Source organism: Vanessa cardui, chromosome 4 (genome assembly GCF_905220365.1).
Source record: "Vanessa cardui chromosome 4, ilVanCard2.1, whole genome shotgun sequence".
In the NCBI taxonomy this organism is placed as follows: Eukaryota; Metazoa; Arthropoda; class Insecta; order Lepidoptera; family Nymphalidae; genus Vanessa; species Vanessa cardui.
The window spans coordinates 5,579,220-5,605,853 of NC_061126.1; the positions used below are offsets into that span (position 1 = coordinate 5,579,220).

The 26,634-nt window shown below is 31.4% G+C and overlaps 1 protein-coding gene across 2 annotated transcripts in view; it reads left to right on the forward strand.

The window, feature by feature from the left end:
- The first annotated feature begins 531 nt into the window (after positions 1 to 531).
- LOC124544464 (roundabout homolog 2-like) overlaps positions 532 to 26,634 on the forward strand; it is a 60,187-nt gene continuing 34,084 nt past the window's right edge. The window contains exon 1 of one of the 2 annotated variants that reach the window (XM_047123030.1): positions 532 to 688. The gene's annotated coding sequence lies outside the window, so the exon portion shown is untranslated. Of the gene's footprint in view, positions 689 to 18,005; positions 18,135 to 26,634 lie in introns of those variants that run through there. The other variant, XM_047123029.1, reaches the window with a different exon arrangement.

Genomic DNA, 26,634 nt, shown 5'->3' on the forward strand with positions numbered 1-26,634 from the left:
TTCACGAAAGTATACGGACTTTTATGTTTGTGGGTTTAAGTTGAAAGAGCAACTAGGTATAAGATTTTCTTACCGTTTCTTCTCGCTGAAAGTTGCTATCTAGAAGGACGGTAGATTTAAAAGAAAATTCAAAATTGGTGTAAAGTGCATTTGAATAAGATACTTTTAATTTTATTTTATTTTTAAAATGTATCCTTATTTATGTACACAATGATAACCGAACAAGTGTTCCAAACGGAACATGTAATAAATATATTTGATATCAAATTGAATCCGGTCGGATTTTCTTGAATACATAAATCCGAAAAATCTTATTTCACGTACGATTTTCTATTAACCGCTTTTCCATGTAATATGACATTGGGGGTAACGGCGTAGCAATGTGTAACATTTCTTACCTGGCTTCGATATTGCTGGGTCCTTACGCATGTATATAGTGCTTAAGGTATGAGATGCGCGCGTCTGTTATCGGGAGGCTCTGGAGGTTCTGCCCTCCCCTAGACCCCTCAGTAAGGTACCAGCTGTCGGGGAGGGTGCACGCGTTTGGGCGGTAGTTACACTTTCCGCCCACGTTACGTACGTTCTCGGAAATTACGGATGATTTTTGTCCAAGTTTTTTTGCAGTGCCGTGTATTGTGTCAATGACTCAGTGATTGGACTTGTTTGATATAATTGCGGGATTTATAAGGTGAGATACTTTTTAAAGTTTTTATAACTACTGAGAAAAATATATTGCTTCGGCTTTTAATATTTTTGGGATGGAAAATTATGACATAAGAGTTAGCTACCAAACTTAAAAACTTTACTAATAAAAATATAACTTACAGCTAACTAGTAGCTTTGAAACTTAGAAAATAAAATAATATAGAAAAGATATATTATTTCATAATATTGGAGCTGAGATGGTAATCTTGACCATCTTGAACAAACCCAGAACCGTCATTCTTTTTTCATTCATCGCATGCTACCCGGTGAAGGAAAATATTGTTAGCAAACCTGCATCAGTCATAAATTTACAAATGTGTAATGGTAGTGAGTAGTAGGTGAGTCGAGATGGCCCAGTGGTTAGAACGCGTGCATCTTAACCGATGATTGCGGGTTCAAACCAGGGCAAGCAACGCTGATTCATGTGCTTAATTTGTCTTTATAATTCATCTCGTGCTCAGCGGTGACGGAAAACATCGTGAGGAAACCTGCATGTGACAAATTTCATAGAAATTCTGCCACATGTGTATTCCACCAATCCGCATTGGAACAGCGTGGTGGATTATGTTCCAAACCTTCTCCTCAAAGGGAGAGGAGGCCTTTAGCCCAGCAGTGGGAATTTACAGGCTGTTGTTGTTGTAATTGTAGTGTCGGTTGAAAATATGTAGATACCAACCACGCAATGGAACAGCGTGGCGGAATAAACTCCAAGCCTTATCTTCAAAAAGTAAAAAAAGGCTAACCCAGTGCTTTTTTCATATAATAATAATTCAATGTTGCCTTTTAATATATAAATTGTACAACATTTTCATACAAGACGGGTATAATGATAATGGACATTTTTTTCAAATGTAATACTATCACTTGTCCAAACAGAAAACACGGGAAATACAAAAAAAAAAACTGACATAAATTACTCCAACGCGTTCTGGACACACGACAATACACAACAAAGATGTCAGAAATAGAGTCATTTAAAACTATTGTAATATAAAGATTTACCCGTGATCTATACGTGAATAACAAACTTTTATTGCCGGTATAGATAGCTCGTTTTTTAATTTTGAACCTTATTCGCTTGAATTAAGGTGATATTCCCAATAATCTAAGGCAAAGTTATGTTTGTTAAATGTTACAAAGAACCTGTGATAAAACACATAGCAACAAATGTTACAAAAGACTACAACAAAAGCTATTACAAATAAAACATACGGGCCTTACACTATCTAATAGGATTAAAAAAAAACAACAAAAATTATTTTGATGGCAACACTTACAAAAAAATATGTGTACGAACTTTTATAACGAACAGAATAAAAAATGTACAATCTGTATTTATTTTCAATGCACAAAGGTAGGTTTAAACGGATTACTTCCGTTATGATAACCAGAAATAAAACATTTAATCCATACCATTAATGTTTGTAAATGAGATGATTTTATTTTGTATGGAGTTCATTTAGGCGGCTTATATTAGAATAACCTGGTAGAAATCGCCACTTAAGAAAAAAGCGATATGACTGTGCAGGCAACCTTTCTGTTTCTTCCTCATTCTTTCTTTTATTTAAACTCTTTTATTGTTTTAAATTCGTATAGGATTGTTAATTTTTCTTTGTCATTTTAATTTAATTTAATTTATTTTTCAGTGTCGTTTATTTGTTTGCGATATATTGAAAGTAACATATAGTGTGAACAACTTTTTCAACGCCTTTCTTTTTAATAACATATAGTTTAACACATTTTTAATAGAAATTTCATATTTTATCCTAATATTAATAGAAAAATCTCTCATTAATAAGAAAAGCTAGTAATCCTCTACAAAATAGAAGCTACAAAGTACGAGTACTCAGATACGTACTTAAACCACTTTTGTCGAAGGTTTTCCTTCACAAGATTATTAGGTAAGAAATAATTTAAAAAAATCTTAAATTTTATCATCATGAAATAATTTATATATTATTCGTAATATTTTTGGAAAATATATTGTGAAACATGTTTTTCAAAATATGTATATTTATTATATTAAATGTTGTCAATCAAAATTTTTTCATAATTATATTTAAATGTAGTCAAGACTTCATAATTTTATTAATCGTGTATCTATTATTGTTTCACAAAAAATATTCTTTAATTAATGATTTAATATATCAACAAGTTAATTAAACACTATTGTTTATTGCTATCAATATCTGAAATGATTTGTCAAACCCTATCGTACAAATATGCATCGTTCGTATTGTACAATAATCGGAAACCGGCTTCGATTCCGGCGAAACAATCTGAACGATTTATATACCTTTATCTGATGTCACATCAAGCGGGTGTATCTATTACGAAATTGCGATTTGATAAATCGCCAAACATTATTATGGGCGGCGAAAGAAATGGACGTACTCAAGTTGAAACGCTCCCGCGAGTTCTGAGTGCTGCTAAACAAAAATCCACTCTATACCCGAACATTATAATTCATTTTTGAGTAAAAAATATTTGATACATTTCATCAAAAGTAAGCATTATTAGTAAAAGGAAAATATTATGGCATGGGCTCTTTCACGACGGCAAGTCTTTTACTAAATTGGCTATGTTTAAGAAAACATCAACATTATTTAGCTGGAAACGTTATGTTAAAAAAATTGTAGTTTTATTAATGTGTGATCTCGAGGTTCGCTTGCAATGCGATGAGTATTCTAAGTTAGAACGAGAAAATGTAAACGAGTCAATTTTATAGAGTATATTTGAATGATGTAATTGAAATGCATGCATAAAAATGTACTGTAAATATACAATTATAATGGTAAGCAAAACTCAGGTAAGAAAACGAAAATGTCGCTGACGAGTTGTGTGATTTTACTTTTACTATTCGTTAAGTATCTCCTCATATAAAAATACTAACGAATAATGAACATAAAATTTTGAAAGTGTAATTCAATAACTAATTACTAATTATTTATGTAAAAGCAAAATCAATAAATCGGTTCGTTAGATAATGATGATAAAAAATTAAACTATTTAAAATCCCAAAAAAAGGTATTTTGATAACCATAGTTATGGTTAGAGTATTAATTAGAATAAGCATACCATTATATTTAAAAGAACAACCCGTTGCTGGGCAAAAACGATATAGAGCTTATTCCAGCACGATAACTTAAATGCGCTTTGATAAATATACATATGATAAATAGAATTGAAATTCATTACTTGAAGGTTCTTACGACGTTCCATTACTAAGCAAAGTTATAGTTTTCATGTAATATATACAACGACTTGGTATGCAAAAATTCATCATATGCTGGCTGCTTGTAACAAGTAGCGTTTTTTCAAAAGCTAACAAGTAATAGGCTCATTAAAGTTGCTACTATAAGGCATTAACCTAAATATTAACATAACTTTTGAAACTAGAGAGAATTCTTAGAGAAATTTATTTTAAGCTTAGTTTGATATTATACTGGCTATTTAATTCAATTGGCTATTTTATGTATTCAAAATGCTATAAAGTATGAGATGTGTAGATACCTGCTTCGTGATAAAAATGTTTCAGTAATTATTATTATTTCGTAATGTTGAAAAAGAGTAACTACTGAATTTCATGTCTAAAATTTAATAATAAATAATAGTTTGTAAAATGATCATTCATAAGTAGGTACTCGTTAAAGCCTACTTGAATGAGTATATTCTGGTTGATTGATTAGTGTCTTATAGCAAATATTTAATGATAATTATAAAGTAAAAGTAAAGTAATAGCCTGTAAATTTCCCACTGTAGGGCTAATGGCTTGGAACATATTCCACCACGCTGTTCCAATGCGGGTTTGTGGAATGTTAATGTGGCAGAATTTCAATAAAATTATACACATGCAGGTTTCCCCACGATGTTTTCCTTCACCGCCGAGCACGAGATGAATTATAAACACAAATTAAGCACATATATAAGTGGTGCTTGCCTGAGTTTGAACCCGCAATCATCGGTTAAGATGCACACGTCCTAACCACAGGACCATCTCGTGATAACAAAATGTTTCAGTAATTATTATTATTTCGTGATGTTTAAAAAGAGTAATTACTGAGTTTCATGCCTAAAATCTACATTCCGAATCAGTACCTACCTACCTTCACTTAATATAATATATTCTGGTTGATTGATAAGTATCTTATAGCAAATATTTAATGATAATTATAATATTCGAAATGATTAAATCAAAATTGATATTACTTTGTACTAAAGGCTGAGGCGATATCAAGTTGTATCGATTATAAATTTAAGAAACTCTTTGATGGTACCCATGTACGATAAAACCGTACTGTACATACCGTATGTTTATTTGATTTTACATTCTGAACCATATAATTGTAAGGTTAACAAAAACCAGCAAATATACATTGACACGTCTATAAATGATTTACAGAACGAGTTTGTATATTTTTTCACTTTAATTTTCTCTTACGACTGGTTAATTAATTCATTTCATCATTGAAATGGTAGCATGCAATTCGGTTTAGGTTTTAAAACAACGACTAAGTTTTAGACGGTTTGCCAAAAGAACCACATCATAAGTACATTATATAGATCTACCACAGGTCGGTTTCCACGCTGAAGTCTATTAGGGAAGCGTGCCAGTAAATTATCAGCCCCGGTTTTCCTTCTCCTCGGTAAGGAATGATCGCGTGTCCGTGTCTGTCGAGGCCGCACGCGATATCAAAATTTCCTATACTTTGCAGATTACGTAGCAACTATTACTCTCACGTTTGCACACGATACCTTGTCGTCAGATTCGGGAACTATTAACAGCTGTTTGTTTAGCCACGCCCCGTAATCCCCTTCGATTAGATTTTAAATAGACTCCGGATAAAACGGTTTGGAAATAAATTTTACACGGACTGTCGCGTTTAAGCAAAAACTATGTTCAGCTGAAATTGAATTGCTTTAATAATCGATTTCGAATGCCTTTACATAAAATTTATGAAAGCCATTCCGTGTAACTTTAGTGTTATCTTTCTCTGATATCTATTGTATTTGGTATAGGAAGTTAGACATTATCTATGATCACTAGATATTATAAAATAAAAACTCCGGTCGCGTCTGTCTTTCTGTATGTTCGCGATGCGTGATAAACTCCAGAACTGCTGAACGGATTTTCATGAAAATTTCACCAATAGATAGAAGGATTCATAAGGAAGGTTTAGGTATATAATTTTTTAAGGTTGTACATAAGTTGAAATAGACTGACAATTGTTAATTGTTGTTCGTGCATTGCATGTTCGTCAAAAAAAGCTACAAAATATGTAAATAAAAGGTAAAAATATACCTACTACTACTACTTATATACACCCATGCGAAGCCGGAACGGGCAGCTAGTACTATTAAAAACTAAAAATATATACTCGTATTAAATATTATTTTTGAAAAAAGCTTATTAAGTATCGATGAAATAATTTCTTTGGAAATTTTCTGAACGTTAATATTATGACGTACATGAAAATCTACACAAGTTGGGGTGATCTGTATGTGTTAATTTAGTTCGTCATGCAATGGTTACTACAATTCCGGAATTAGGAGGGTCGTGACGAAAAGAATCTAATTACTCATCGAGCTTGGAATAACTAACAACTGTATTAAAATGTGTTGATTATTTTAACCTAAAATACTTATAGTTGAAGCCCAAACTACCTTAATTCTTTTATGTTTGTGCCATTTAAATATAGTTTTTAATATATCAAAATGTTAAATATTATAACATAATAACACTAAAAATATACTTAGCACCTACGAATAGCTAAAGCTAATACTACATATATGGCTATATGCATACATATACTGTTACACCGATCATTTGAATAGTAAAGACAACCTCTTTACAACGAAGAGAATGTATAGAGTATGTATATAAACCTTCTTTTTTAAGAAATACATTCATGTCCATATCTAATTTTTTTGGTAACAGTGAAAAAGTGAATTGATTTCGCAGAAATACCATTTTATGTACCTATGCCATTTATAGTTACGTATTGTTATATCCAATTAATCCTGCAAAATAGAAACTACTGAGTTTATTACCGGTTCTTTTCTATTGAATCCACTTCCCGAAATGGTTACTTAAAAAATAATTGAACACCGACATGACAGTTCAAAAGTGCTTTTATAAACCAACTTGAATAAATAAAATTTAGAATAAGATTCTTTGATTTTACCTATCTTAAATTTTTATTGCATTGTATCGCGAAGTAAAAACTGTTGTGACGGCGTTAATAGTGATAATTGCTAACAGACAAAATGCATTTAGGAAGGTCAAGGCGACAACTACACGTGAAAGCGGCAATTAGATTAGAGCTCAGTAAATTGTCCAGAGGGTGTACAACTTTCCCTGTCTGTTCCCTAGCAGATAGGATTTGGATAAAGTTGAGGTCAATTTTACCGTCGCTTGTATTTTGGATTTGTTTCTTTGGCTTTCATCCAAAATTTGTATTGATTTTTTTTAGTAATAAACAAAAAATAAGTAATTTATCGAATATTATTAATAAAGAAGTGTTCTGAAAAAACTAAATAAATTCTGTAAATGTCTTGTTAAATTCAACTACATCAGAAGAATTGCAAAAACAGATTTCCAGATTTTCTGAAACAAAATCTTTTGCTTTTTCTTCAATAGTTTCAGACTTTTTCTTGAATTAATTAAAATTAAATGAATACAAAATTATTATGGCAAGGTATATACATCGATACATTTAGCGTTAAACTTCTTCAATAACAAGTTTCCTTTGGGTAATAATTTGTCTGCATACCTGTAATTGTACCTTAGTGTAAAACACAATGAATTTTTAAGTCAAGTAATTTTAGAACAAAGTAAACCTTTGTGTTAAATAACGTTTGCAAAAAATACTTTGAATAAACGGCACCCATGCTTTTGAATAATCAATTCGCCACACGTTGCGGTGGAAATATTTTGTCGTTCGTTCTCCACAAAGTCCAGTCCGACTAAAGTACGGTTATTTAACACCCATAATGCATTTTTGAGAAGTGTTTCTCTAACAATAGGTCAATGATTATGTTATATTGGTTGTAAAGTTAACTCGCTGTCCAGTCTATTGTTTACGCCAGACGTGACTTACAAAGTTTTACTGTCTGATATTGTATGTTATAGGAATAAGGTTCATAATTGTATGCATAATTTTTAGAGTGACAGAATTTTGTATTTGCATCGGGACGCGTGGGGCTTGTGATTTATATTCGTCTTTTGTTTTTGGCTGTTTAGCCAGTACCAGTATCAATGGCAGACGGGCTACGAAGGTCGTTATTCTTGCATTGTGCCACCAGTATTGTCTTTAACGACATCGTTAGTAAGTAAGCGGGTGGTCTTGCGCATTGAAATTCTATTGATGACGTGATAAATCTTCACCTATCGTGTTATTACTGGAAACGATTCTCTTAATTGTTTAGATTAATGTAACGTTTATATGGAAATACTTTGGAACAGTTTAATTGAAAATATTAGATTTACAATTGTACAATATTTACACGGTGTTAGGTGCAAGATTATCTGGTGAGAGCAAGACTTTTATCTTATATTTCACCATAAAGCAGCAATACTTGCTTTTGCTGTTTGGTTGGTGAAATTTCGATTTTTTTTTTGGTAGGAGGGACTTAGGGGGTAGCATCCTTATTTCCAAAGTTAGTGGTGCATTGGCGATATTAATAATTGTTAAAATTTCATTAGACGCAAATATTGTTAGGCAGTATTGCCAATTTATCATCAGTGTGCCCATTCGCCTATGTTGAAAAGCTAAAAATAAAAAAGGACAGAAAAAATAATAGTATGCTTAATAAAGGCCAAGATAACTTAGTTTCAATATGTTCAAGCTGCTGAAGTTTAATAGACATTATTTTCATTTATTCATATCGTGTGTGATGGAATTCTGCCAAATGTTGGACTGATTCTCAAACTATTTCCACTAAAAGTAAGACATTAACAGGCTTTAAAAATGTTTTAAATAAATATAAAAATGAATGCTATGTGAGTCAAAGTCAATGTGAGTTCAGAAAATTATGAAGCAATTTCTATTATGTCGCTTTAAATCTAGAAGTCGATTCATCGTTTTTTCTTAGTTATACGATACAGCTGATATATTGCTTTAAATATAACAAAGAGTGTTCTGGTCCGTTTGTCAAAATAAAACGGTATCGGCCCACACGATATAGAGAATGTCACATTCAACAAAAACGTCACACGCATCGACGATTTACAACTTTCCGAAAAGGCGACAAATAGGCAAAAACGGTTTAAGACGTATTTTGTTAACGTGGATTTAACACTGCATCTTATAAAAACTCATTGGCAAGGTTGTTTTAAAGAAAATACACGGTTCAGTGGATGTTGGAAAACTTAGGTAATATTTTAATGTTTGGTGTTTTTGGTATTGTTGTTGATCGATGTTTTGCGTGAAAGAAATAGGTGTAATTATTTTATATAAATTTAATTATACATAGTTCGTTAAATAAAAATTCAAAGGTCCATTACGGGTGCATCAAAGGTAGTTCCTATAACAGATCCAGTATCTTTGGGCGATTGTGATCATCAAGCACTAAAGATATGGTCTGCCTCCCGAAAATGAAAAACATATAAATTACAAGCCAGTTCTTTTAAAGCTCTTTGGTCCTTTTTTGGTACCAGCCATCACTAAACTTACAAATTCTACAATTCTAACTATAATTTTATGAAGCAGATTGCTATGTTTCCGTATTTATTATTAACATACTTGAGATATTTTCATTGTACTTACATATTTCACTGTACACTGTCCTTCAAGCTTTCAAGTTGTCTTTGATTAAAGTATTAATATAGATGATAGTAGTGTGTGTATCTGTACTGAGGATAAATTTATTTGATAAATCAATGGTCACGGAGCGAGCGATACTCTGATAAAAAATCTCAATATCATCTTTACGGCCTGTTCAAATACTTTTATTGCCCAAATGCTATGATCCGCTCAAAAACTTATTACAAAACCGAAGCTGTATTGTTGTTTAGGGATGGGTGATCCGTGATGTCGTCTATTGTACATCCTCGGTGTCGAACAATAGTTGACCATTGGAAACAACCTTTTGTTAACGGCAGCTGAATATTTCTGTTGAGAATATCTATCAGACCGAAATGTTGGATGACTTTCATTGTGAACTAACTCTCGCTAGCGATTTTATTCGAGACATCTAGACCATAGAGTTTTAATTTATTTTTTTTCGTTGTATTTATCAACAACTTTAAATGTATTTTTCCTTATTATTTTAATTTATTTACCATTATACAAAATTCGACATTTCAAGCATTATAAAAAGTGTATATAATATTTGATTATATGATTTTATATGATCATTTAAAATATTAATTTTGCCTTGATTAATACATATAATGATAAATACTTATTTGAAAAATATATAAAACGATATCAAAATAATTATCGCCTACGACGAAGTTACGACTATCACAAATTTAACTGACGTTGATATACACACCGCTTTACAAACCATTATTTCGTAAATATGAATTCAAAGTGAGTTATAGTTTATCATATAAAGGGATTCATAGTAATAATCCTGGCCTGTATGATGTATCGAACTCTATTATAGTTTCAGCAAAAAATACGTTTGGGTGACTTCATTCATTCACTGGGATTTTATAGTAGCAACTCCCGCGTCATCGTCTTCTATGGGACATATTTTATCTGTGAATATATATTTTTTTCATTTATCATAAAACTTTGTTACAAATAATAAATATAAAAAGAAATCATTCTTTTTACAGAATAGAAACTTGAACAGCTTAGAACTGTCAGAAATTGAATTATGATAGAAGTATTAAGATTTTCTTTATGTTTGTTCGTGATATGACTTTTTTAACAAAGCTCATAAAGTCAGTGCAGTATTTTTCTATTTCCTGAATAATGGCGTTGACTTTTGCTTTCCCTCAGCCAAATAACCTCTCAGCTTTAACGAAGCAAGCAATAAAGAGACAAAATTAAAACGTACTAAGTGAAGTGCCCTTTAAAAGATTTCAGGGACATTCTGCATTAACACTACTACGATAATGAGGTTGGAAGTGAAACTTTGGAACGTTTCCAGAATACCTGGTAAACATATCTTGAAGCTATCGGGGTTACAATATTACATCAATTTATTAAGAATTGGCTTAACAAGATAGTTTGGCACTTAACTTAAGTATATATCTTTATTCGACTCCAATTATTATGAAATTGAAACAGAATATCGGTACCAAAGTTACCTGAAAGAGCCATATGATACATTCTTAATATTATTGTTATTGTTATATGAACGGGAACAGATATAATATTTGGTTTGTCTTCCTAGTCTGGAGGCTAATTTTTCTTTTTTTTATCAGAGGAGTACTCCGTTGAGATATGAGTGGAACTCGTATTGGGACAAGCAGCTGTTATGTATATTAAAACAATCATATGGCTCTTCCGATCCATGTCTAGTAAAACCATCGCAGAATTTTTCCTAGGTAAATATTATTTAATGTGTCTCGGAAAGTAGATAGTGCTGTGCATAATCTTTTTCCGATCATTTTGGATTTGTCGTCCATTGGAAGTGTAGTAAAAGCAAGAGTACATGCTCTATGAATATATATGTATATTTTATGCAGTTGGATAACACAATGATGGAGAGAACAAGAAGATATTATCATACCAATGATAGTTTCTTAACCAAAATATGTTTGACATTATTTGCTCAACAAATTATAAAAAATTAGACAACTTGAGCTGATGTGCGAAATGAAATCAAAGTCAATATTACTTGTTTTTTTTTAATTTAATCTCGTCTTCTGTGATGTCGACTTACTATTTTCCTGTACATGTGTGACTTACTGCATAGTTTTTTTTTTTTTCATAAATTAATATACTTACTTTGGTATATTATAGCGAAATCCCTGAAATAAAAATATTAAACTGTGATAAATGAACAACACGATTCGACAATAAAGGGATAATCTAATCTAACGAAAAAAATAAATTATTTAACAGATATTTTTGGGTTTATTATTATATTAACGTTAATTGTTTATTTTAATTCAAAGTCTACTTCCGTCTCTTCTAAGCACAAGATTTCCATTCTCGATTATGTGGATTTGCATTGCGTCTCGTGAATTGTTTGAAATTCCTAGCGCTTATGTGAGTTAACAGCGTACAATCAGCAGTGAAGAGAGATTACAGACGATCCCAGCGTATGATAATAATAAGATTGAGATATATATACATATATATTAAGTATAATATAGTAGTTACGTAACAATTAGTAAATATTCCACTGCCTAACAAATACATCCTCTAGAGGGGAGAACACTTGGAGCTTAATCCACCATGTTGCTCCGCTGCGCTATGCTTTGGTGTCATTCGCCCGTATTGGTTTAAACAACACAAGTACTAGAATTTTGTTTGAAAGATTTTCGTGATTTATTTCTTCACCACTGGTTTGAACCCGCAATTTCCCTTCAAGATTCAAAGGCTGGAACACTTTCAATTTCGCCCAGTCGTATAATACAAACTATAAGTTCATTTCAGTTATAGCGTGACGAAAATAGTTATGGTATTAAAATTTGACGTAATATTGCCGATGAAAAGACAAAAAACGACTCTGATAAACTTGCGCAAAGCCATCGTAATCATTCATGGGAAGGATTAACTGCAGTAGCAAAATTTTTATAACGATAAAATTTCATCCTGAGCTCATCATAGTATCAAATCAAAGTTGTAATATAGCCTTTACTCCTTACGTAATAAGAGTGTTTGTCGGTACAGGTCCTAAATACACAAAATAATTCAAGTAAAAACCGCGGCGCCATGTCCGTACTAGTTAAAATCTACATGGAAGGTTTTGAGAGCTTAACTCGACGCTGGGGATTAAATGTCCTCTAGATTAGTTTAACATGCAAACTTAACGATTAACGTGTCTTTTAACGCGACAGTTCTAACTTGATAGGACATTAAAGGCGGTATTAAATTCCTAGAATAAAAGACATTATGTTGTGTTTGTTAGCGCAATCTTATCTCGATACGTTGTTTTCAAATATTGAATATTTACAAAGGTTCATTGACATATTTTAAATAGGTTGTATGACGAGAATTAGTTCTACATATATATAAAAGAATTAATTTATTTTTAATCGACTACGAATGCAGTATTGTTTGATGAGGAGATCGTTGCGTAATGGTAAATGTAAACGATTCCTTAAGGCATACAAACAAGAGATCTAAGATGTCATATGCCTTGTTCCTGTAAATAGTAGTAGTTAGTAATCCAGTGCTAACTTTGATTGAAGGTGGAATAGCAATATAAACTGTTGGTTTATCGAAAAGACCACTATGTAATGAATATTCAATTGTTATTATTGTTAACATTAAATGTAATTTCAAACAAGCAAAATCTGTTTAGTTCTGTCAAACGATTTTGTTAGAACTATATAACTCTAATTTTCGCAGAAGCGCTTCTGTTGGATTTAAAAATAGGTCCTAAATTTATAATAATATATGTTCTTTCACGTATTATAATAGTCTTTTTAGAATAATAGGGAATAGCTACGTACGTTTTTCACAGTTATTTCTCAATAATGTAATGACCTTTTTTTTTAAACTTATAAAATGAACATTTTTTAATGATCACGTTTTAATTATCGAAATATTTGGTCGGCGGAAGATATTACGGACCACATGATGGTAAGTGACCGCCGTTTATAAAAAATTGTCCATAAGAAATATTAAACATTCCTTATATCGCTAAAGCGCCATCAGCTTTAGTAACTTCGATGTCCCTATGCCAGTAGTTACACTGGCTCACCCTTCAAGATGAATCGCAACAATATTGAGTACCTACTACTGTTTGTCGGTGGAATATTTAATGAGCGGGTGGTATCTTATATATTTTTTACCTTCGGACATCTCGTTGTTGTTTTACCGCACCACCTTGATGTCCGAAAATCCACAACAGCGCGATTTCTTAGACATTTTCTGCCTCGCACAACCACTTTGTGGGCTTTCGCCGGCGGTTTTTCCGAACCGATACGACGTGGGAACCTTCAAAAAAAGAGCCTACTCCTCAAAAGCCGGCAACGCACCTGCAAGCCTCCTGGTGTTGCAGATGTCCATGGGCGGTGGTAGTCACTTTCCATCAGTTGAGCCTCCTGCTCGTTTGCCACCTATTCCATAAAAAAACCTACCCAGATTGGCTTACACAAGGCCACCGAGTAAGTATTTTTCCTAGCTAGTACTGTCTTTGTATAGGTAGAAAAAGGTTTTACTTAAAACGTTTAAATCGTTGTAAATTAACATAAGCTAGTAGAACTAACGGTCAGTAGATTTAACCGATATCTTTAACAATCGTCGTCTTATATACACTTATGAATACTGTACACTTTATGAATAAATATTTCTATCTTCCTTATAAATATCTCCGTCTCTTAATGATAAAGGCTTGAATATATGGTCGACAGTTTTTTAAATTTATCATGTTCAGACAGACAGACAGCGCGGTGCACTTACTACTTACTGCTCTTCGGTTTCAATTTCGAATAAAGACTTTTTTGTAATCCACCAATGTAATATCTCACATCGCTGTTTACACCAAATACCAATTTATAATTAACAGGCTATGCAAAAATATAAACAACTAGATCTTGTTTGCTTATGAAAATCTTTTATATAAACCCGTGTTTTAATGTTTTATAAAAAAGTGTACGAACAACATATAAATATTTAAAAACCTTCTGTTTAAACAACTAATGGAATTTGATATGCTCAGTAAATAATTCGGCGTATAAAGGTTGATTCACTAATAATTAATCCAATCCAATCAAATAAAAATTACCAAATTGTTAAGAATAAAATCACTAGCAAGATAATGATCATAAATAAAGTATCATTAATTATTATATGTATAAGCAAATACATTTTGTGTGCGAGTTTCATGAGTATTTAGATTAAGCTCTATTTATAATAAGATCTAGAATAATTAATTTTTCAGCAAAAAAAATTAAGAAAACAAAGTTGTGACTTATTATGTATAATTATAAAAGGGATGTAAGTGTCCTCTTGACTAATTTCGTACGTATCAGACTAGATATTCGTGCACGGGATATTAAATTGTACAAGAGTGTGTGAAAACACAGGTGCAATCTGCGTTTCTTTCACTGTCATAATCCGACAGCAATCCAACATAACGTGTATGCATCAATGAATATACGTGCATTCCGAGGTACAAGAGATTAAACACTGTCAACTCTGTGCGGAAAATCCCAAGAATTTTTCATCGGCCCGACTCTGGAACATACAAGTATTACTTAGCCCTAAGATTAACGATTATATAAAAATAATAATAGACAGGAAGAAATGTTTATATAGGAGATGTTTATTTTATAATTGTGCGGTCAATTATAAAAAAAAGTATTAAAATGCAAACAAAAATAAAGAACATGTAACTATGTCTACAAATAAAAAAACAACATAACGAAAAAAATGATAGTCATCATGTCCTAAATAGGTGAATCATTCAAAATCCAACTTGGGTTTCAAGAACTTTTGTTTAATTATTTTCAATCGTACCCTATGTGGTTTAGATGCTGTGACAATATATGCTAATATTCAATAAAAATACTTAAACACAGAATAAATATTATTCTGTATAATTATACATTTTTGGAATATTAGATAGTAGTGGTAATATTAAAATTTAGCTAACGAACCTAATATCTAGAGGCATTTTTTTTTAATAAAGTATAGATATAGATTGTCTACATTCTTTCTATCTATTGATAATTTAGTCATCCCATTACTTTTGCTATATCACCGTGCTTCTATTACTCAGTGCCACTTTAAATACTTGTATCAAACCAGCCGTCATATGGAAATCAATTTGTCATTACGCCCGCATCTTGTTCCAAGACTTACATCGGTATGAATAATATTTTTATAAGTAGTTAATATTTATTAAGTCTTATATGATATAATCGAATAAGACAACAAGAGCTCGGTTGATGTACATTTACAACTACATTTATACTTGGAATCGTATGTTCGTTTTTCTTTGTCGACGGATTCAATTTTTATCGCGTTGGACTTTTTTGGCCGGGATAGTTTAGCGGTGAATATACACCTGATACATTTAATCGTAGCTTATGAGTTCAAATATGTGTAAGCAAATTTGAATTTTGTTCGTATTAACAAAAAACATGCAATTTATGATTATAATTCATCTCATCATTCAAAATGTGTCGTATAAAAATCTGTTTCCACCGACATGTATAATTGGAGAAGCGTGAAGGAAAAAGGCTCGCAACCTTTTTTTCAAAAGGTGACTACTGTTTTGTCAGTTAATTTACCTAATAATGAATTGCTAAAAAGATCATATCGTATTTTACACGCACAAGAATGGCAAATATACTTAATGTTTAGTATATATTTCAATATTAATGCATCACCCCATGAGATGATAGGGTTATATGGAATTCCTGGCTGTATTCCAAAGTACCATTAAAACCAGTGGTAGCTGTCTCCATCTTAGTGGGATACCACGGGATCGCTTACGCAGCAACCGAGACGCCACGAAACAACACACTTGCTAATTAATGTGGTTGCAGGCCAGATTAATACTAACGTTTGGGGGGTTAAATGATATCGTATATTTTAAACCATGATTGATAAATTGATGATTTGATCAATTGTATGAATTACCTTGGCGGGAATGTGATAAAAAATTCTATAAGATCAAGAATCATAAAACATTAAAATTACATTAAACATTTTTCTTTATTAGTATTAAACAGCGTCAACACATTGAACATAATTATTCATTTGTTTAGGTAATTGAATAAAATGCATTAATGTCTGCAAAACTTAAAGGATGTCCTGGAAAACTCGAATTCTATTTTGTCTCCAAATATTTTCGAGTGATAGTGTCAATACTTTGAAAATTCAATTGATATCGATGAATAAAATCCATGTCATATTCTTGATAAAGTTTCCATTAATATAAGGACATAATTGGGAAGACTACCACGAAGCCTATACGAGAGTATGTTCAATTTCTAGACTTAAAAACGGGCCTTGGTCAATAAGTAAGTAATTATCTATTATTGATATGGACAAAGAAATTTAATATATGAAATGAAATGAAACGTGTCTATATGTACATCCGCTTCTAGACTGTTGTGTCTACTGTCTGCCGAAACCTTTACAGTAGGCATGGAACTAAATTTAAACTTGATCGATACCGCTATATCCAGCTTCCAGTTCACAGACGTTGCAGACATTTTATTAATAGCACAACTATTTTATTAACACTTCTAGGCATCCTAGCCATTAAACCATATGCATAATATATGGCAGGTATTGGCAATTTTCTCACAAAAAAAATTGCACCCACTTTTATGAATCATGCAATAATTCAATTTCAATTAATGAATAAAACAAAATGGCAATATATTTTTTTTGTTTTAAAGTTTAATTTCTTTATTTTTAACAGTGAGAAAAGTCACGTATAATGTTTGGAACTTTTGTTTGTATTTATATTTTTAAGCTTACTTAGTTTTATTACGATTCTCGATTATATTTTGGACTATTTGTCACTCGAAGTTTCGGTCGCGTTTTACAGTTTGCTCGTCAGATACTTGGCATAAAAAGTAGCATATGGCTTTCCTTGGACTTAAATTATGTTTCATATAAAATTTCATCGAATTCGATTAAGTGGTTCGAAAATGAAAGAGCAACAGACATATGTAGATTGTATTTAATAATGTGAAAGATGAATCAAAGATGCAACCTTATCATAATATTGTGTATTTCAACTTTTATTAAATGTCATTAAGTTTCTTATAATATAAATCATTATTAAATCTATTGTTAAATTCCGATGGTGTAAGGGTCGGAAAATAAAATTCTAGAACATTTATTTTTTTATGAAATTATAGTAAAATTTTATATCTTTATTAAACAATAAAAGTGCATATTAATGTATTGCTTTTAGTAGTCGCTGTTGGGTTTAAAAAACAAACATAATTCCGAAAGCAAACTCTATAGCACTAAATGTTAAACTCAATCATACACAAATACACTCGGTGGCTAAAAAATTGAAACAGTTAATGAAAAAAACAAGCAATTACATCACAGTACACTGGCCATTGTGTCCGGATCAGAAATCGCCTCTATCGACACCGAACCATTTCGGGTTGGCTAGGGTTGATTTACCCCGCCCCATCTGCCTCCGTCTAGACCGGCGACCAGACTAGTGTGATTCCAACTCTGGAAGCGGGAGGACGTTTCGGCACGCTCCCTTTGGCGCGAATTTTGAACGCGAGTGCGTGGATTGTGGTTTAAGTGAATTCATCGGATTTTATGTGTCGATTGTTTCGTTTCTTTTTGATTTGGAAACGCAAATTGAATGTAAGTCTTATAGTGTTTTATATTTTACTTTAATTTACGTATACGCTTCTAACCTTCAGCCTTCCACTAATAGCCACTATTTCGTAAATATATATTTAATTTAGTAAAGTGCATAAGTATTACTAGTATTATTGTAATCGAATGTAATTATCATAATTTTTTTTGGGATAATTTTAATAAGGTAAATAAATTTGTGACATGAAAAGTCATATTTTTTTATTTACTTAAATGTTATAACTGACAATAAAAAAATAAAATAGTTCATTAGCACATTTTAATAAAAGTGGAACTCAATATCTGTACAGTACGGATCATATAATTTTCCATTTTATTCACGCGTTTCATTTTTCCACATCGGAATTGGAATTACGGAATAATGAACAATCGATACGGTTACGCAACTTTATTTCCGTCGAAAGTAAAAAAATAAACACTGCGAATATTTTCAGCGCATTGTTTTTTCACTCGTTATTTTGAAGTCAATGAATGTAACGAAAGCGAAGAGCAGACAGGAGTGGTATGGCATTGTAAAAATAAGTGCAAAAGGGATGTCAAAACGTACTTAAGAGCGAAAAGTCGTTTTTCGAAGACATTTTGCGAGGATCTCGAGAGTTTCGAAAAGAAAAAAAAGCGACTTCCGTCCCGACCCGTCCGCCACTTATCACCACCGGGGCAGAAACGATGAATTAGCGAAAATATAACCCCCCCGATCTTAAGTATTACGGTAAAACTTGGATCTTCGGTAGCGGGACTTTTGCTGTATGACGTTTTTTCAATAAAAAGGGCTTTTTAAAATTCTATAGCAGTCTAAGCAGTCTTAATAATAAATATGCAGAAAAGCATAATATTACAAATAAAACAAAAGCAAGCTATGAATATTGGTATAATAATTATATTATTAGTATAATCAGCGAGACATACTAAATGAAAATCCAGCAGTTGCTCAAAAATTGCTATTAATGGATACATTTGCGGCTGATTTACATCCAATATATGCAGTTTTTTTATTATGTTTTCCTTTACAAAACAGAAAATCAATCTTTAACACTGATTAAGGCCGTACTGATTTGAACCCACAATCTTTAGTGAGAACCACTTCGTCCAACCACTGGGCTATACCAGTTTTTACCAGTCTTGTTCAATTTTCTACGCCATCACTGTGAAATTATATATTTTTTTAAAAATGTCGACTTGAATATTTTTCTTTAATTTGCGAACTCATAAATGGGTGCGCTTCGCTCTCCATTTTTTACTTGAACAAGATCTCTTTCTAAATTGTATCCAACATTTGAACAATATTTGAACTGTATTGTTATATACAAAATCAAAATAATAAAATATGTTTTGTTCGTGTGTCTTACTTTTGAATCTGTATCTCACATAATCGATTAAATTTAAAATTAGCATCGATTCGGAACAAAACATTTGTGGAGAAGAATCGATTCGAAATTTAATAATCTCATTTTATCGACTTTAATTAACTTTAAAATAGTAATTATGTCTGGAAAGTCAGTTGTACAAATAAAATTGCAATTAATCTAATTATAAAGAAAAAAACATTATTAGTATATTCTATTAAAACCATTTGGGTAAACCTGCCATTGTTCATTGCCATGAAGATCGTTACCAAATATCAAACAAAAGCTATCAAAATACGACAACAATAACCACTAATGGTGCGATAGAATCGTAATAACGTTCCACTCCTTTATTATGAGATAACTACTAAAATAATACCGCAACTAAAAATTACTCCATGGACTATAGTTTTTTTTATTTTAATCCTTTTTTTCGATAGTTAACTCTTCATTAAAATTAAAATAAAATATATCTTTACATAGTATAAAGCAAAGTCGCTTGCCGCTATCTGTCCCTATATATGCTTAAATCTATAAAATTAAGCAACGGATTTGTTGCGGTTATTTTTTGATAGAAAGAGTGAATTGAGAGTAAGGGTTTTGTGTAAAATACATGGACAATATAGTACAGAAACGGTGACAAATTCAGTAGTATATTTTGTATAAGCATTCGCACCCGTGCGAAGTCGGGCGGTTTGCTAATAATACATGTATATAATTATATAATATACAATGTAAATAATCAGAACGGAAGATCTCTAACACAGGTTACTGAAATAACTTAGCTAATATGCACGCTGGTATCCGTAGAGTTATTATATAAAAACAAGCTCGTAATTCCTCCGAACGCGAGCATGAAATAATAATAATATAGCAATGACGATAATAATAATAATAACAACATTAAAAAGATACGCATCAAAACAGCGTTCCGCCGTTTGTAATTTTTCGATTTATACGAAGTAAGCTCTTACATTGGTTCTGGAAGTAGGATACCCATGATCATGTCTAGTAAGTTTTACTTGACTCATGTTAATGCCTAGATCAACCACGTGTTATGTTAAAACTGTTTTATTATGAAATAAATTAAAAGTTATTATTACTTATTACATAGGAACTATATTCTGTTGAAATGTTTTTTTAAAAAATGTTCGATGATATTCATAAAAAATAGAGCTCATTAGAAGTAAATATTTTAATTATTATAATAATTTCTACAGTATATATAGTTGTAAAATATTACATTTCTTCTTATCAAACTGCTTTTTTACTGTAAAAAACGAAACAACATAGTGTTTTTTTGACTTCTTTGAAAATGAATAAATTGTGAAACGACTACGGAGTTGTTTAAAAAGGTGTTCAAAGTGTCACTTTAAGAAAGTATTGGAATATTTTCTTACGTCCCTGTTGCTTCGCGTTTTTCGTTCTCTTTATCTTTTCTACAATAATAATATTGCAAAAGTCATAATATAAAATGATTCTGTAATACATAGGTATACAAATTTTCAATAAATTCAAATATTGATGTCAAGTCCACAACATTGCTACGGTTTACATTTCTTAATACCAAATATTCATATTATTTTAATGCAAAATACAAACCCAGATACATAAAATAAATTTTATTTAGCAAGAGTAACAGTGACATATAAGTAAATCTACATTTCTTTTAAAAAAATCTTGTTTCAAAATTCACGTAAGCACAGACATCCGTTACAGTTATGTATATAGAGATTTTTAACCTTGAAGAGTAAAGTCAGTACAATGAATCCATTAGCACATGAATCAAACGTACACCTCACTGAGTAATATAACACAGTTATTCTATTTCGAGAAGATATTAACATGTTATGGAGAAAATAATGGCGTTCCTTATCCCGGAATCAGTTATAATAACAGCAGTACAAAATTAGACACAAGATTTTAAATAACTGAATCTTTTAATTTTCGTAATATTTACTACTTTAACGTAACTATCACGTAACGTTACAGATAGAACTATGTCAACGCTTACTATTATAATATTATTATTCTACATACTATACTAAGTAGTAATGTAATGTACTTATTATTAGATACTAAATAGTATTGTAAAAGCTAGTGATTACAAATCAATACAAAAATAATATTCCGTAATTACCAATGTGTCCAACATTGGTAATCGGCCTCCTCTTGCAAATTGGTGAAAATAAATAGTTTGGTAAAAAACATTTTTAGCAAACATTTTGCTAACGTAGATTGGCGTGAATTTTAAAAACAACTTAAGCACCTGAAAAATTTAGCTCAGTTTTAAATTCGTAGTCTCCGCTTCAGATCCACGCGTTGTATTCGCTAAACCATTTCAGCTCTATATTTTCAAAAAATTGATCTCTATAAAAGTCAGGATTAAAGCTTAAACTAAGTAGAAACCTTTTACCGACTTAATACAAAATCCGCTTCGAAGTTGGCAATCTACCAAAACATCTATAGTTAGAATATTTTATAGTAGACTTAGATAAACTGCCTTTTAAACATTTAATAAACTCTAAAACTAAATGGTTGTAATTATTTTATAATACACCACTCTGTTAATAATAGAAGTATGTCGTACTAAGCAAACACGCGTTTTGTAGATTCGTTTCCATTTTTGCACTTTTATTATAACGTTTGTTGCTTTGTAACACGACAGGCACATTTATATAAACCTGTCAGTACTCAAGAACCACTAGATCTCTGTTAGGAATACGGAAGCAACACAGACAGACTGACCACTATACACCCGTATATCATATAAACATATTTGCCATTTGTTATAATTGAAGCTCTGACCATTTTAGGCAGACAAATAAATTAATCGGTTTATTTCGCATTTCAAATATGTATACACAACTTAGTTCGATCAATATAATTGTTGTATGTGAACGATGTTACTTTGAATTATTTTTTAACAATGAACAATAAAAATATAGGTTAATTCCATCAAAATAGCACTTTTATTAGTTGTGTTGTTCTTTAAAAATTCAATTTGTATCTCATTTCTGAAATGTCGTAAAACGATTCACTGTGATTCGCTATTTTGACGCATGTTACATTTTAATGTTTTAATTACTGTAGTCGTATATCCCATATCACGATTTGTAATTCAGTGTCATGTTAGTTCTTACAGAATAGATCTCGTCGCTATAGTAATTTAGGTTTTAACGCGTTCAGTACTTAATAATTGTAAAATAAGCTGCTTTATATTAACCGCCGACTACTTACTAGGATAACTGCTCTTGACCCGAGTAATCTGGAACGAGAAGGCGATATTACAAGATTATAAAGATGAAAGTTTTAATTACATATTAAGGTAACATGACGCTTACAATTTGCATATTCAAAACAAAATAGTTTTTACTGTAGAAAAAAAAATTTATAAAAGTAACTTTACTTGGTGAGAGATTTGTCCAAGTTCATTTGGGTTTCATCTCTTCATGAGGTTCCACACTAATCAGATATACAACCGATAAATAGAGTAAGCAAGAGCTGAACCTCGGGACCGAAGACCGACCGACATCTTAGCTTGAACTTTCAAGCTGCGTATTGGTAGTTAGGTTAGGTTAGTTTTTAGAAACGGACTTCAAAGGTAGATGAACCCTAAGTGGTGATGAAATCAGAATGGGTATTGGTAGATGATGATGATGCGTTACCACTGGATAACGCTAAAGGCGACCAATGAGCGTTCATTAATTAGCCAGATTATCTAATTTGACATTAATCAAACTTAACGGCTGAACCGTTAAGTTTAAAAATTATGTCATAAAGTTACAAATCAGATATAGAGTAGGGATCAGTATGCAAATATCCCACGGCTGGCCAAAGGCCTTTTCGTCTGTTAATGTTATTTCACCACTTTGCTGCAAAGTCGGTTGGTCGGCTCTTCCGATACTTGATGGTTCATATAAGGCTCACGAAACCTCATGCTTACTTGGATTTTAATCCACAATCTCCAGTATAAATTCACTTTTTGTTGCGGCTATTTCTATTTCGATCCGCTATACAATATCACGTTAGTTTATATTTAAAGCAAAACAAAACATTTTAGTATCAAAATCGTTGAAGAATTCAACCACTGTATAAACTTTATACAAACACGCGTATATGAACTGGCGAAAATTTCGTACATACAAATATTTGGATGAGATTCGCGTTTTATTAAAATACAGCGTATTTATCCATCAATCTCATAGATTCATGACGTCAATGTTTTATTTTAATCCCCAGCGAGCTATTTGAACTACTAACGGATATTAAATGCATATAACGTAAAAGTTCATTCAACGCTCCACGAGTGTTTTAACGTGATTACGCGATCATCAAAAATTTACTAAAATAAGGTTATTACACTATGTTATATGAAAGAGGGTTTTGTAATTTTATCATAGAGTATTAATATAAATTATGAGAGGCAAAAAATGTTTTATAAATAACTTTTGTGCCTTGTTTTAAATTTTGTAAGACACCGATGTTTAAGATCGTCTATTGAAACTAAAACCTGCATGTGTTGTAATAAAGTCATGATCTTGTATCCACGAATCCACATTGGTTAAGTTTGGTGAAATATGCTTCAAAGTTCTCCTCAAAGGCCTTCCCAGCAGCAGTTTACTGGCTGTTACTTCATAAGTATATAATATACAGCAAGTATATCTTAAGTGAACCTATCAACACTCTTCAAATAATGTAATTTGAAAAATTGTTCATAATGTCATTGGTCCTGTTTCTGAAATTTGTCTGGGCAGGTAGGATTTCTGTCACATTGGACTATAAATATCAGGCGAAAGAGAATTGATGCAGACGCATTCATATTGTCTCCTGCGTTGTTAGACTGTTGAAATAACAGCCGGGGTAATATTTGATGAGGAAGATGGAATCAAAGATCACATATGGATAAGAGATTGAAGCGGTAAATGTATTGTCAACTATTTTCTTAAATAAGGTTTTTTTACTTAGGGAGTTTGGACTAAAATGTAGTCTCTTAAATGTCGCCGTGGTTATGAATTAGTAAAGTTTGAATAAACACCAAACTGTTGGTTGATTGTTTGGATATATCTTATCTAAAAAAAAAAACAAATGATACAAGATTTGATGTGAGAAGTAAAATATAGTTTAAAAATATATCGCAATAAAAAAAGATGTAGCATTTCATTCATATTTCAAGATGTTTTTTTACCTTTCCTTAATTGCTCAAATACATTGGGTGAAAACCGGAAACATCCAAGTCACAAATAGAAACATTGCTTCTTGTAATCGCGTCATATGATACATTTGGCTAGCATTGCATTAACTTATGTGAGCGACGTAAAAAATGACGTTTTAAAATATGTATATATTAAGATCAGAACCGTAGTTAAAAATATGAGGTACATTGAATACTATTTTTTTTATTCTTTTAAACTAATACAAAATCACAATAGCCCTTAAGATATATATAAATAAATGCTTAAATATATACAAATGTGAATTAAAAATAGTTACTGTATAAATCTTGACTGTGTAGAAAGGTGGTATGTTTCAATTGTATTAAAAACTTAATTTAGAATATACGCTGTATGTTCTTAAATCAAATCTAAGATTTTTATGAAATTTAATAACCTATTAATTATTTCACCCACTTGCTTACACATTAAGCTAGTAAAAATGAGACAATGAGATATTTGATTGATTGAGAACTTAATGTCATTCACACGTTATTTTTATAAAAACTGTGTCATTACTATTTATATAATTTTAGATAAAATAATCTTATCCGTCCTATAATACGATATCTTGGATTATCCTAATTTGAAATAGGAATTGAACATATGGTAATCAGTCCACTAACACACAAAGATTAAATGTTATTTACGATCTTGAAAACATCGAACATGTAACAAATGTTTTAACATCGGTAGTTGAGTGTGTCACAGTTCTTAAAAGAGTCAAGAGGTCATCGGTTAAAGAACGGATACATCCCATCTCTATTCCTGCACGTTATTTTACATACAATACTGTCTCACAAATGCGCATATTTACTCAAACCCACAGGTCACAGACCACAGTACTTAAACAGTCTTGGTCGCGAAAACTTAAAGTAAAAATTTTACATCCGTTTTATTTGCATAAATATTTATAAACCACACATGTTGCATGTAGGTTTTTTTATTATTATTTGCATACGAAATTGCAGGTTTCCTGTATATTATAGTAAATTTTAACATTTAAAGGTTTGTCGTGTCGAACAAATTCTTGAATATTATAATTAAAATGATTTATTACATTGAAGTACATGTTTTCTGATTTCAAACAAGCAAGGACATTTAGATTAGATGATTGAATAGTCACAACAATAGCTCGAACTTTATACAAATATGAAACATGTTTTAAATATGAGAAATTATTGACGATCTCCGTGGTCGAGTGGTATGTACACCGGTTTTCACGGGTACGGGTCCGGGTTCGATTCCCGGCCGAGTCGATGTAGATTATCATTAGTTTTCTATGGGTCTGGGTGTTTGTGGAAACGTCGTTACTTCTGTTTTTCCATAACACAAGTATTTTAGCTTACAACGGGATCAGAGTGATGTATGTGATGTTGTCTCATATATAGAGAATTATAACACATATATAAAAGCATAGTGTTATAGTGTAACATTCGATCAATCATTATTGAAGTATAGATAAAGTGAATGAAAGAAGCAACTGCAAAGAGAAAAGAACATTTCGGTAGTTCCTTAAAGTGTCACTTTGGACACCTAAATAACTCCGTAGACATTTCATAATAAATACATTTTTAAGGAAGACCAAAAACATATTTTTAACTTTTGTTTCGTACAGTAAAAATAATAGCTCAAAGGCAAAGAAAGTATTTCTCTACAGAAACACCTATAAACACGAATATAACATTTAACAATGGCAATAACTTAAGATAATACTAGATGTTTATATTAGAAAAGTTTTGGGAAATATATAATACAATATAAATTAAAAAATGAGGTCTTAAGTTAATTTCTTATCTTGTTTACTATCCAAGTCAAATATAAGATTAATCTTTTAGGAATCGGATACTTAAATGAATAACAGATCTATGGAATGAATACCGCCTGAAGTATTACCAATTCGTAAAGGTCACGTAATTATTCCTCCCT